The sequence below is a fragment of the Thermobia domestica genome, chromosome 1, assembly GCF_964235325.1.
Source record: "Thermobia domestica chromosome 1, izTheDome1.hap1.1, whole genome shotgun sequence".
Classification (NCBI taxonomy): Eukaryota; Metazoa; Arthropoda; class Insecta; order Zygentoma; family Lepismatidae; genus Thermobia; species Thermobia domestica.
The window spans coordinates 35,320,094-35,334,749 of NC_137454.1; positions in this window are offsets into that span (position 1 = coordinate 35,320,094).

Sequence of the window (14,656 nt, forward strand, 5' to 3'; positions counted from 1 at the left end):
TAGAGAATACACAGATAAATTCTTCAGACAAAAATCACAATAATCATTGCATTCATTAACTTTTTCGTTCTTTTTTCACAGTAATATCTTTTTCTTCCATTAACTTATCCTTTCATTCCTTGGGAGAATACACAACCATGAATTTCTCTGTCATACCCTTGTCAGTTGTTGTATGTTAAAAAAAGTCAAACAAAGGTTATTAATGTACAAGTGTTGGCAACATTGATGAATTGGTAACTATGCCACCTAGTGACAGGGTTTGCGACGTGATATTCTGTAGATACGGTTTACGTCAGAATTCAGGGAAAATTTAAACTGGTCGGACTTTTTGACTAAGTGTTGTTAAAGTTATAAAAATGGTGTATAATATTCATCTGTTGATAACTAATTATTGTGATTTCTGGAAATAACATAGTGTTAAACATCTAATATTGGGTGAGTTTGTTCCATGATTTTGCTATTTTGAGTTAATTATATCTTTTGAATCTGTTATAGACCGTCATTCAATTAATTTGACAATTTTAAGCTGAAGGTTAAATTGCTTAACAGTCAACTTGTAAATTCAGCTTTTGTCTTAAATTGAATTATATATATTTCAAAATTTCGATATTTCATGAGCCTAAAATTAATATTAGAAATTGTTATAATTATTAATTTTTGAAATTTCATGAATTATAGTTTGAGCTCTTGGGGTAGTTGATTACTTGAACCATTATTTGCTTGTTGCATTTTCTTGTAAGTTGTTGTACCGATTTCTTGTTCTATTCGAAAATAATAATTATTTACATTAAATTCAGAAACTTGTTATTCAACCTAATTGATTATTGATATTTGAACACTCGTTACTATTTTTGGTACGTGGAATTGAGAAGTTGAAATTAACTAACTTGATATCGTCTATGCAGATTAATAGCGTAAATTTAAAAGCTGAGTGCTTATACATGTTTATATACTCTCTTTAATTTTTTATGCTGATTAATCTCTACTATAATATTGGGGGTGGCGTATTGTGACCCTGACCAGTGACGATGCGATATTACTGTTTCAATTCTTTATCTTTTTTATAAAACGCACGTTACACAGTGTAAGACTACTTAACATATACTTGCAATTCACTTGACAAGTTCACGTATTTACAGATGATTTACTTCATAACACTTTAATTGAATTGAACTAGGTATAATTCAATTTTCCCATTTCAGTCATATAAGGATGATTACTAGTCCACCTCGTCTTTCCATTTCAATATCCTAACAAATATATCAGCTCAAATTCTTTCTATGCCTTCATTTTCCAATTCATATCCTACAAGGAAAGAAAAATGCATTTCCTCATTTTTCGCTATCTTTGAGGGCAAGGAACTAACGTAGTTTTAGTGTTCCATTCCTTTAAAACTTATTTTATGCATTCTGTTTATTCTTTCTTGGATATAGAAACTTGCAAAATGTCGATGTTTATGATAACGTATTATTCTCAATGTATGGCAGTGAATAGTAAGTAAGGCACGATTAGAAGGTATATATATAATATTTTTAAAGTTATTTGTTAGATACGGTTACTTAGACAATACGCCATAATGCCATGAAAAAGTAGTTGATAAGTATGATAGAAGACACGGTATAAAGTACGAGAGGATTACCTTGTGACGACGTTGAGCTTGACTTTGAATATCATAGAAAATATAATTTAAATAGTAAACAATTATCTGAACATAATATACAAACTAGTTTTATCTCTCATGCCCATAAATTAAAGTATATATATATTGCCTCACTCACAAACAGAACAACAGTTTTGTGCTTTTGACGACCGCTATGCCTGGTTTTGGATGTAAAATAAATTTCTAGAGATAAAAATAGATAAAACATGTTTGTTATCAATGCGAGGGGATACGTGCTTTTTTGGGAAATATGTAAAATAAAATAACTACACAAACTGTCATTATATAAATATATTTGAGGTTCGAGTATGTTCCTAAATGAGTTCGAGCAGTGCTTCTCCTTGATATAATGTGTTTCCTAAAATAATTTATGACATCCAGGGTAACCCTCACTATGATATTTGTAGTAACAACTACTATGTGTAAAGAACTATGTGTAAAATACGATTATTTTCGATTTTATCGACATTTTATCATGTATTATAAGGTTTCAGTTATTGTATATACTTCATTGAATTTCTGAAATCGTTCGACTTACTAGAATTTTTCAAACAACAATTGTTTTTACCGTATTGTTATTGCATGTTGAACAAAACAAAACTTCCGAAAATGCTTAGTACTATTTGTATCATTGTGGGTATATATACGAGTTCGCTTAATTTCGTGGGATTCTGAAAATTATCTGAAATAAGGAGAAATAGAATACTTATTTATTTCTCAGCGGAAATGAGGTACATTACCTGGGTAAAATAGAAAAAAATATAAAAAATTGTCAATACTTAAAAGAAAAATGAATGATAGCAATCGTTAAAATATTGAACGAGAATTATTTGGTCATGATTTCTGAAAAAGGAATGGGGATATGGTAGATACATTAGTGGATAAACTCCGGAAATATGTATCTATTAACCGAAGAAATATCATACAGTCTTAAGCCAGTAGTCAAAGATTAGCTGAGGACCGGAATGAATAGAGTATTGAAACATTCCTTATGATAAGATGAAAAATATAATTTAGTAATTATCAAAATTGCATTTGATTTTGACCTTTCTATATGTCCTTATAGAAGAGTTTAATAAAATAATAATACCTCACTTTTCTTTTGCTGCATAATGCTTCTGTGTGTAAACACTTGAAGTCAAAGAGACATTTTGAAGAATATACATTATAAAGTAATAAATGCGAGTGCACTCATATATTTATAATGCATTGAATGCATTGTTATGGTGTTTCAAATTATGTTCTTCGAATCACTAAAATATGAATCCTCAAGTTTCTCATTAAATTTGGCACATCAGCAAATTGCATGGTTTTGAAATAGTAAAATTATTATATGGATATATATGTACATATTATCCAGGTATTATTGTGATGATAGGCTTTAAAATATTTGTTGAAGCTTTTGTGATGAACAGTATTTTCAAAAGCATTACGTAAAACACAAACATTTCTTGATAAACAATCACGAGTGATTTTATACTTGCAGATCTTCAGAGAATGCTTAAATAATATCGTTTAGCAGTATAAGGTATATATCAGCAACTGAAACCTGTCGGAGGCAAAGTAAGTAATACCAACTCTTCATTAAAAAAAATCAAACAACTATTATCCGTTTTGTAATCAATTATAATTAAAATTATGGTCCTTCTTTTATGGTCCACTTAACTTCGCAATAAAACCCGATCCATACTGAATGATAAACGTCAAGCAATTTCATGTTTGGATATCCTGAAAGTAACTCACGAGAGGTTTTTAGAAAATCAGCAGACGAGTATGTCATAATATCTTGAACTACTTGTAGGAAACCAAGTAGCCTTTCCAATGTAGGCATTTATTTCTAATTTTCGTTTTTGTATCTATTTTACTATATGCGTATGGATCACGCAGGTACAATGTCCAAGTCGCAGAAACTATCCGTTGACTTCTGTTCTTTGATTACGGTAAACAGTTTCTGCTTTTTATTTTTTTTGTGAGAGATTATACTTAATATTGTACTCATGTCTACTGCAACTTATTTATTGTATTTTTCAATTGCCTTTCTTGTTCACTTATGAAAGCATTCATACTTTCGTCTATAGGGTGGTTGTGCCAGTCTTCGACCACCCCCTACTTGCCGACCACTTTTCACTTTAAAGGCATATATTAGGCTTATTTTCCGATGAAAAAGCATGCTTTTCCATTATAATTGAATTGCAGCTTATTCTGAACCAATCACAAAGATACTGTCAAACTATATTGCACATGCGTTCGGTAATAGCCAATCAAATGTATTCCTACGGAAGACGCACTGAATTTTTGACAACTTTAATCTGTTGCAAATGGGAACGACAGGTGCTTTTCGTGCTTTTCCATAGTTTTCTCTCACCAGGTAAGAAATGCACATATTATTCTGTTACATGGAACTGTAGAGCACATTTTAGTAATTAAATTTTAGTGATAACTGTAAGGTATGAAGAATAAATCAATAAAATGTAGTGGTCGGACACTGACTTATGAAATATTCTTTGTTAACTAGTGTTCGACCACAGGCTGGTCGAGCACTAAAAAATTGTAGAAATATCAATAACGACTAATTTTCGATTCATCTGCATGAAATGAGTTCCTAGTTACCAATTCTGAAGTTATAATGGAATACGAAAACATTTTCTAGTGTTCGACCACTACTTTTCGTAACACATTTGTACTGGTCAAAGATTAGCTGTTTCTTTCTCAGTGTCCGGCCATGCTTTGCGTTTGTATTTTCTCGCAGAATTTCTTGATTCAAACACTAATTCAGTGATCGATTTACATTTGTATAATCATCTGTTGAGTCTTACCGTTAATATATGAATATTCACCTAATGGCCGTGGCTCAGTGGTAATGGTGAAGAGGCAATCCATTGAGGGTTCGAATCCCTCCCAAGAGCAAGGGTATTTTTAATTGTTCTCGATATTTCTGTGTTCGTGTCCCTGTCAGGATGGGATTACCTCCAATTGGCTCGAGGAGCATTCAGTCTGAATGTCTCGGCTGAGACGAAATTTCGCATTTCGAACTTAGGATTCGGAAGGTCCTCGGTTTGATCCCAGCGGTCGACCATCTTGACTGAGTTTTTTCGGGTTTTTCCTCAGTCATACCAGGCAAATGCTGGGATGGTATCTTCAAAATAGGCCCTGGCCGTCTAACTTCCAACATCCTCTCCCCCACGCTATCCCGGTCGGACCTGTAGATGCCTAAAGGCCATAAAATAAATTCAAATAACTGAATATTCATGTAGTTTCCCAACATTTTCATGGAAAATTAACGGCACTGTTAGGGTATGACATTTCATTTGAATAATAAATCTATTATATTTGGTCTAATTCGTCTAGCTTCGTCGTGGAACGCATTCAAATATTGTTAGCGGAATAGCAACTATCAGCTTACGTCTGGAATACATCTGTTTTCCTTGCATGTCCTCAAGAATTTTTGTTTCTTTCAGAGATAATGAGTAGGCCTAAGCTTAAACTGCCAGCTTATTCAAACGAGGATCTACAAAAAGCTCTGGAGGCTTGTCGAAAAAAAAAACGCTCCATACGGAAGGCATCAGTAATCTATGGAATTCCTCGGGTAACGCTGATGGATAAATTTCATGGTCACAGTCCCAAAAAGCGAAAAATAGATCCAGAACCATATCTAACACGGAAAGGAGAAGAGGGATTAGCAAACTGGCTCCTTAATATAAGCAAAAGGGCTTTCTACAGAAGAAATACGATCTTCTGAACAGTGTTAAAAAATTGTCGATTCAGAAAAACGCGAAACGCCGTTCAAAGACAATCGAGCCGGTGAAACCTCGTACTACACTTACTTGAGGAGACACCCACAAATCGTGTTCCTGAACTTTGAACAAAACGCGTTATGCTGTAACCGAGGGAAACATTCGCTTGTGTTTTAGGAGCTTGAAAAATACTTGAAAGAAACGGGACAATGGGGTATTCTAAATGATTCTGAGCGAATATTTAATGCTGATGAATCCAGCTTTTAACTACGTCACAAATCAAGAAAAGCGTTGGGGTGCAAAGTGTGGGAAAATATGTACGAGGTGAAGGGCAACGAGAAAGAAACATTAACACTGTTTTGCACTTTTTCCGCAGCAAGAGAAATTGTATCCCCGATGGTCGTATACCTGTAAGAGATCTTCCAAAGGACGTTATCAGTGCAGTTTCTTCAGAGATTTTCATAGGCAGGTCAGGTCAGATAGCGGCTGGATGCGAAGTGAAACACTACGAATGGATAGCAAACGATTTCCTAAAATGGGTGAATGATCCCTCTATTAAGAAACCAGTCCTTCTGCTAATCGACGGCCATAAGACTTACTTAGCAATGGAAGTCAACGAATTTTGTTCCAGCCATGCTATAGTACTCTACTGCCTTCCACCAAACAGCACACATATTCTTCAACCCTGTGACGTATCAGTGTTCAAGTCGTTTTCGAGAGTTCCACATGGAAACTGAGTAAAATGTTACAAGTGTTATTTCTGCACCACTAAATAAAAGAGTGATATGCAAGGTAGCAACACAATTAGTAATTAAAAACGAGTTTAGAAGATGGGGTTTATACCCCTTCAACCCAGAGAAGACGAAGCATGTTTGGTGGTGCATTCCACTGAATTTAAATGAATTTGGTGGTCCCTTTCTTGACAAAACTATCACAAGATTACTTAATCTCAGCGACTATTGTGCGAAAATGCGAAGTGATGTAAAAACGCTGCGAAAAACTAATGATGTAACACCTACAGATGCTATTAGTTTGGTAAAGTTATGCTTTAGCCTTCATACTGTAATTAAAAGCACATTAACCGAGTAGTGGTCGATGACTAAACATTAGGCGGTCGAACATTAACGAAAAATGGTCGAACACTAAAAGAAATCAGTTACTGGTGTTCTTCTGAAGAATATTACATAAATGGCATAAGTTATCTCAGTTTTGGATAAAGTATAGATAAAATATAGTTTTAGGAACATATGTGAGCTACTTGCATCCTCCTAAGTTGTTCCATTGAGTGAAAAACGATTAAGAACCATAAGAAAATGAGTTAGGTGGTCGAGGACTGGCACATTTACCCTAGTAGCTATATGACTTGCCCTCCTGAACCTCCAGGATCTAATGATCCTAATAATTTAGTGTACTTTATGAATGTTCCAGTTCCTTGTTACGAGTTTCTATCGTTCCTTGCCCTGGTGTAAAGTTGATTCGTTTTCACACATTTTCTATCATAAATGTATATTTAATACCAACTTTTTATGGGTAATAACAACCTTTAAATCGGGTCTGGATCCACTCGCTCGTAAAAAAAAAGTTTAAAGCAGGCAAGACAAATGCAAACTCTCAAGATGTAAATAGTGTGGAAAAGACAAAGCCACTTTCTCTCCTAGATATATTTGTTACGGTGCTGAAAAGCAAGGTCTCGGAACTATGTACTCATTCGCCCGTGGTACACCTGAAAACAAAACGCCACACAACAAGCAAGAACCTTAAATACGTTTCAAAGCACACTTCCAGACATGGATGAACATTTATTTTTTGTTTAATTTTAGTACAAAAATATCTTCTTGCACATGTATACAAAGCGTAGGTCCGTACGAATGGACCATTGGCATTATCTGGACCTGTGAAAGAAGTTTTATCAAAAATGCATCTATTTTCTATTTACTAGTAATTTTTAATATTATAAGAGCACGAAATATTATGGAAATGCACGGAAATATTACTGAGTACAGAAAGAAAAAAATCGTTTCTCCACAATAATATTTAGATCGTAGATCGAAGTTTGGGGCCCACATTACGACGATAAAGTTTCTTTTTCATTTCAATTAGGCACTAATAGGTGGTATTTATAGAAATCCCAGTGAAATTAGAAAAAAAAACTTAAGACCAGTGAAATGTTGAAATCAAATACGCCTTCTTTCTTAGGTAAAGTATCAATGAACTATGACGTTACTATGTTGAAAGGTCTTCCAACATTTCTTATTGTAGTAAACAAATAGTTTATTACACCCTCAAAATGATAAGGTCATTGGACACACCTGGGAAAATAAATAAATTTCAGTAGTTTACTATAAGCATTATAGATGGAACCGTCAATATATGATCCCATTGTTTAATATCATCGAAGAATAAAAAATCATTCTAATTTTAGAAAGGTAAATATTATCAAATACAATATTGTCTTTATCTCTAATTTAAAAAAAAAGTTATTTCTACTAAAATACGTTACAATAGGATGAATTGTTATTTCCATAAAAGTGATGCTATGAGATGAATATTGTTTCATCTGAAGAAAAAATGTTCCATATATTTGACAGAAACTGCGTGAAAATGAATTTAAGTTCAATAGTACCTTATTTTTTGACCTACAGCTACATAATTTTACATCGTATACGGTGCTTCATAATATAATACACTTGAGGGATTTATGTTAATCTTAAATTGATTATTTAGAATAACGACGAACTAAAGAAAATTTGATTTACTGTGTCTTTAATTACACATACAACACTTTAGGTTTCGCTAATAGATATAATGTGATTTCTATAGCAGGATCATAAAGCATGTTTGTCGCATTGAGCAATGATTAAATTAGGCAATCTATTGTTAAAGGTTATCAATATTTCGATTATATTACACAAGTAAGTTACAATATTCGTGATAAAGATTTGAGATATTAACTCGTACAAAACAATAATATTGTTTCGTCTTTAGAATTCCATAATATGATGTTAAAAGCTAAAATAATGAGTAATACTTCAGACAGTTAAGTTAATCTTTTAGTTTTATGTTTAAGTTTGAAACTGTATCACTATTAATAAACGAATACTACAACAGTATTTTTTTGCCACTTTTAAGACTTTAGTTTTATTATTAAACAGCCTTTATTTAAACATTACAAGGTAAACGTGATTTATTTAAACACTACTTGAAATATTTTTAAAGTCACTTTAGGAAAGGCCGAAGTGAAATAATTACTTTTTCAAATGTTACTCTAACTTTAACATATTTACATCTTTATTATGATTTGTACAAAACTGGGTTTCTTGATAGCACTTATTTTAAAGTTTTAAATCAAACCATTAAATGTGGTTAATGTACTACGTGATGAGAGTAAGAGGAGGAACTATTTACCGTAAAACTGCATTAAGTAAAACGATATGGATTATTTAAACAATGACATAATTATACTACGTAGAGATTTTTCTCTCGTGATATTTGGTATTTTTCTTAGTTATTGTGTGTTGGTGTCCTTTGATGATTCTGTGGTAAGGTTGCGAGTTAGAACGGAGATATGAACAACAGAGGAAGAAGCAATCAAGTTCTGCTAATGCAGCTGGTGTTCATCATTTCCTTCAGAGTTGAAAATCAATACTTAAAGATATCTAGAGATGCTAGTCATGTTGTTGAAAGAAGGTTTATGCTGCTAAGAAGAAATGAACAACGAGTCCCAGTTCTTTGATCATTGCTTGTAATCTATTTTTATCGAAGTAATTTTTAAGGGTATGCTATCTAAAATGAAACATGATCCTTATTGTGGTTAAACAGTTTAGGCAATATTTGGACTTGCCTTTAGTTTATTCTGTTCCAGAAGCCTAATTGTCGATCAATCCACTCCTTGATCAAGTCGGATGAAATTCGTGAAAAGTCACATGAATTCATCATATACGTAATCATAGTAGCGGAAATGTATGATCCTTATGCAAGCTGGTACATTATCAGATATTGAAACAGATTATGAGATATTGCCTTCCACTATACGTTTATTTTATCCAAAAATGCCATTACTCCCATTGTGCGACACTCATTCTCAACTCTCCTTCTTTCCCCACCTTCTATATCGTTACTGAAAAATAACTCCCATTTTTTTTTTTAAATTGGCGAACCATCTATGATGAAACTGTGAAGTATTTTATGATATTCAAGCAAAGTTGTGCTGGTTGTACTACCTAAAGTATATTGGTGATATTGCAAACTTCTAAAGAAAAATGCACTTTATTTTTTTCTGCGTAACAAATGTACACTTATGTCCAAAATTACTGTCGCATGTCTATATATATGTTATTGTAGGAATATAAATTGGTAACGAATTCGACCGGTATTTCTTATAATGTTTCTCTGTACACAATCGGCAAATAAATGTGTGTGGCAAAATTTCATGTCGAAAGAGCAGTAAATAAGAACAATAAAACGAAAAAAAAGCTTTCGTGTCCATTTAGCAACATTTTTTTAGTTCTCCTAATTTTCGTATTTATGATTCTTTTCCTATGAAATTTGCCACACATATGCATTTCCCGATTATACACATAGTATCAGTATTAAACGTACCCTGCAAAATCATTATCAAATTATATTCTTAGAAGAAGACAGTTATAGATATGATACAATAATTTTAGACATGAATGTAGCTCAGTGGAGACAAGGTGGATAACTGATTCCCTTCAGAAATAAATTCCTTTCAAATTTCCATAAATGTTTACATTTCATAATGAAATAGTTTTATGTCCCACGATTGGTCAAACCATATTTGCATCTCATGTGTCGAGCGATTTGCATTTGATCTACTCTGTTTTAAACTAACGCTGTAATTTGACTCAAAATTGGCACATTTTAAGATAATTTCATTGACAATCAGTTAAAATTAAATCATCATAACTCAGTTAGATGAGTATTTCCGTAATCCACAAATAATTTACTTTTAATTTTATCCTAATTAGTAGTTTGATAATTTAGAAACATATTTTTGAGACTTTAATTTGTCAATCGACTGAAATGTGTTGAGTAATATACACTAATTAAAACATTTTGTTAATTTAAAAAATAAACCATATATGTATTTTTGCGAACAATTAAGATCACCAAACAAAGGTTGTTAGTTAACGAACGGATTCCACTTGAAGCTTAACTCAGACCGAATATGCACTTGGAATGACTATAATCTATTCTAACGTTGATACTTTTCTACATTGCTACCGCATTTCCTAAGGGAGATATGCGCCCATGTAAAATAGTCACACTTTAAGTTGTCAAGTAATAAACTTATTATTTTACCATGAAAATAATAGTTTTTTAATATACAATATGTTAATTAAGGGTAACTTTATGTCTACTCCAATATATAGCAATCGACAGCATCAAGATTGAATATAAATTAACGTCTACATATGCCGAAAATATTCTAATTAAATATAAATACTTGTTTATCGCAACAATAACAAGAGTCTTAACATATATATTGTTCATTTAATATATTCTTGAGGTACTTCAAATCAATGTCACTCACATATTAATGTTGCTTTGACAATCAATATTAACCTCAAATTTTATAATTTAAATTATTTATATGTGTTATAAAAATACATACAATTTATTTTCAGATATGGATTATCTGAAGGATTACTTAACTATTACAACATTTCATGGCATAAACCATATTATTAAGAATAACACAACCAACTTACAGAAGTAAGTATTACATACTTCCATTTTAAGCTACTAATTATATTTTGTTGTTCGCTCTATATTATTTGTTTCAATTCCATCAAAATTGGCAAATACCATTAAAGTCCTTCAAAGACTTCAAGAATTTTATAAAGTATTTTAATTAAGTAGTTTCTATTCACAATTCATGATGTGTTCTAGATGTTTTTGTTCACAATTATGTTCGTGCACTTTCCTCTTACCATTATAAAGAATATTCTTTGATTGTGATTGTGGTAATGATTCCTGTTTTGCCCATCGCGTTTACTGGAAGGTTATTGAAAATCTGAACATAGATATAATTCAATGTTATCCTATGATGTATAAACCATTGCTAAATCAAAGTCTGTAGCTTTAAGTAATTAAAAATCACTTCTGGAACAACTGAGATAGTATACTTTTAACTGATAAGTGAAAAAATGAAATATCTTATTAGTACTCTATATCAAAGTTTCCCAACCGGTATGCCGCGGCACACTGGTGTGCCGTGAATGGGCCGTTGGTATTCCGCGAGGAATCGAAAAAAAATAATTTTATACCATCAAATTGCAAAACCTAGGGAAAAATGTATATTTGTATTTCACATTACTACGAACCTCTACTGTGAATCTGCAATTTTAAGTTTCATACCGAGTTACTGTTCTGTACATTTCTAATGTTGAAAAAAATGGTTATCATTGTTATGACCATTACTGCTTCTTGATTGCTGCAGACTATTTTGTAACTTGAAAATTTGAAATATCATTCAATCCTTTCGACAAATTACCTACATTTATGTTTTAAAACTAAAAGAGATTTGCTCTTTCGTTATTTAGTAATCTTCCTTCTTAGTAAAAGGTTGGAAGCAGTTTCTAAAAAGAAATCGAATTTTTAAAAACCTCGGTCCAATTTTTCATTGAAATTGGTTTCTAATTTTAAACTAGAATGAAAACTAAGCATAATGATTTACCACGGGGAAAAATGATCATCTCCTCTGAGAGAAGATGATCAATAATAATCACGGAAAAAATACCACTTTGTTTAATATTTATAAATATTAATATCTATAAGTGTGCTGCGAGAATCGAAGTTACACCCGTAGTGTGCCGCAAGTTGAAAAAGGTTGGGAAACGCTGGTTTGTATATTGTAATTATTTCTCCAGATAAATTTCATAAATTCACCAGCATCAGTATAAGCATTAAGATTCTTAAGAAATAAAAATATGAATAACATTATAAGATGTATTTAGTGAGCGTGTTAAATGGAATGTGTTAATATTGTTGGATTGACATCATTAACTTGTTTAGGAAAAACAGTATAATATTATTACAAAATTTATTTGCAGAATATTTTGGAGTGTATCATTTACAATCTGTTTTATAATGGCTTTGAGTGTTATCTTGTCATCTTGGAAGTCATTTGCTGATGACCCAACTTACGTTTCTTTTGAAAGAACGTTTGGAACAGAAAGCGTGCCGCTTCCTGCTGTTTCTCTTTGTCACGTCATTAGGACTGAAGACGATATTCTGATAAAGAATATGTAAGTACGAAAACATGCATTAAATAAGTCTAAAACGATATATATTAATTTTGTTACTATAATAGACGAACAATATTGGGAGTATTTTGCTGGGTTTTAAACTTAGATTTCATTCAAAAGTACATGATTACTTTTGATATACCGTAACACAAGTCTGTTATCCCACTGCTAAAAGAGTATACATAGCAATTTATTTACATTGAACTTGTTGATGCGAATGTCCTAATTCATCAAATGTGTTGTTAGATATAGTCATAGTTATTTCGGGTAATTCTATATGAGAGCAATCAGCATGTTCTGGGTAGGAGCCTCAAAACCAATAAAAGTTTGGTATTGTGCAACATTTTTTAATATCAAACTTTACAATTGATTTCATTAATGGCTTCTTCTATGACAAATATAAGGTCTTCCACAAAGAATGATCGACGATAGCAATCCAATTTTGAGTATGCCATTTCAATCAAGACCACGATGGAAAATAAGCAAAATTGATCAGAATGCGTATACAACAAAATTTTCCACAATATTATGAACCAAATCTGCCTGAAAGGGAAAGTAGAGTTCAAAATTTTTATCATTGCCATTACAAATATTGTATAACATTGAAATGTTACTTGTTCAGGTTCAAACGTTTCAGTGGACTACTGTAAATCGTTGACTTTTTGATCTGACTTAAAGTTAATTATTTTCATAACAGAAAATTAATTCTTTAATTTTGTAACAATTTTACGTCATGGCATATTTTTTATTTAGTTCATTATAATTCTAATGAAGATAAAGTTAAATTCGATAAATAATTTCGTATTTATATTGTGTAATTATCTGGTTTGACGAGCAAATAATAAACTACGGGATTATAAGCACATTTTAATATTCAACATGAAGTATATAACTGTCTATTGAGAAGTATTTGCGGTATGTAGTAAGTGGTAAACAAGAAACTATTTTGAAGTACCAGATGTAGTAACGTTTTTGAAATTCAAATTACTTTTGAATTCCATTTAAGTTCCAAGTATTATTTGAAAATTTAAATTCCTTCTTAAAAAGAATGCACTGCATAAAGATAAAATTAGCTTTATATCTCGCTTGCTCATCCGGCTTTTCTGAATTACATTTACATGAATTTGATTCAGTATATATTGAATGAATAGATATTACGTAGCAAATGCTGCAAAAATATAGTATTGAAATTTATGTAAAATAAGTTATGTTAATTGCTTAAATATATTTGCAAACTTAAATATATAATAATATATACCTAATGTATTATATATTCATGTAATAAAGAGATACACTCGAGTGTAAGAAAATTAAAGAAGTTAGGATAAAACATTCTCGTTTTTTGCATTTCAAGCTTATTATTTTCCAAACTTCAATATTATATATTGGGATGAAACTGGTTATCTATATATATTAAATTGAAAACATATAAAATGTTTGTGACTCTAAATCTCCTGAACCGCCCTACAGATCTTGATCAAATTTGTAATATGTATGAAGTACGAGGCTGGGCTTATTTTAGGCTATTCATTTTGATGTTTGACTTGAGGTTTGGGGGAACGGGAGGGGTGTAAAGTAAATGCAACTTAATAACCTTGATCCACTTGACCGACCTTGATCAAATTTTCATCATAGATGAGGCCCAACCCTGGGATCGTTTTTGTGATTTAAAATTGACGGAGCAGAGTAGGGGAGAAGGAGGGGGAGATATATAAAAATCATTTTATATAAGACTGAAAGTGAATTTTTGGAACTGAATAACTCTTGAACTCTCAGACCGATCTCGATTAAATTTTCAAGAAAAATGAGGTTCGGGTCTGGAAACATTTTGTAACTTCACTTTAAGGGTAGATCGTAGGGGAGGGGACATATAAATAAAAGAGCTAATAAATCTAATAACTTTTGAACCACCCAACCAATCTCGATCATATTTTCAGCATATATGAGGGTCGTTCTTTGGGAATTTTTTGTCGTTGCACTTCAACGAGGCA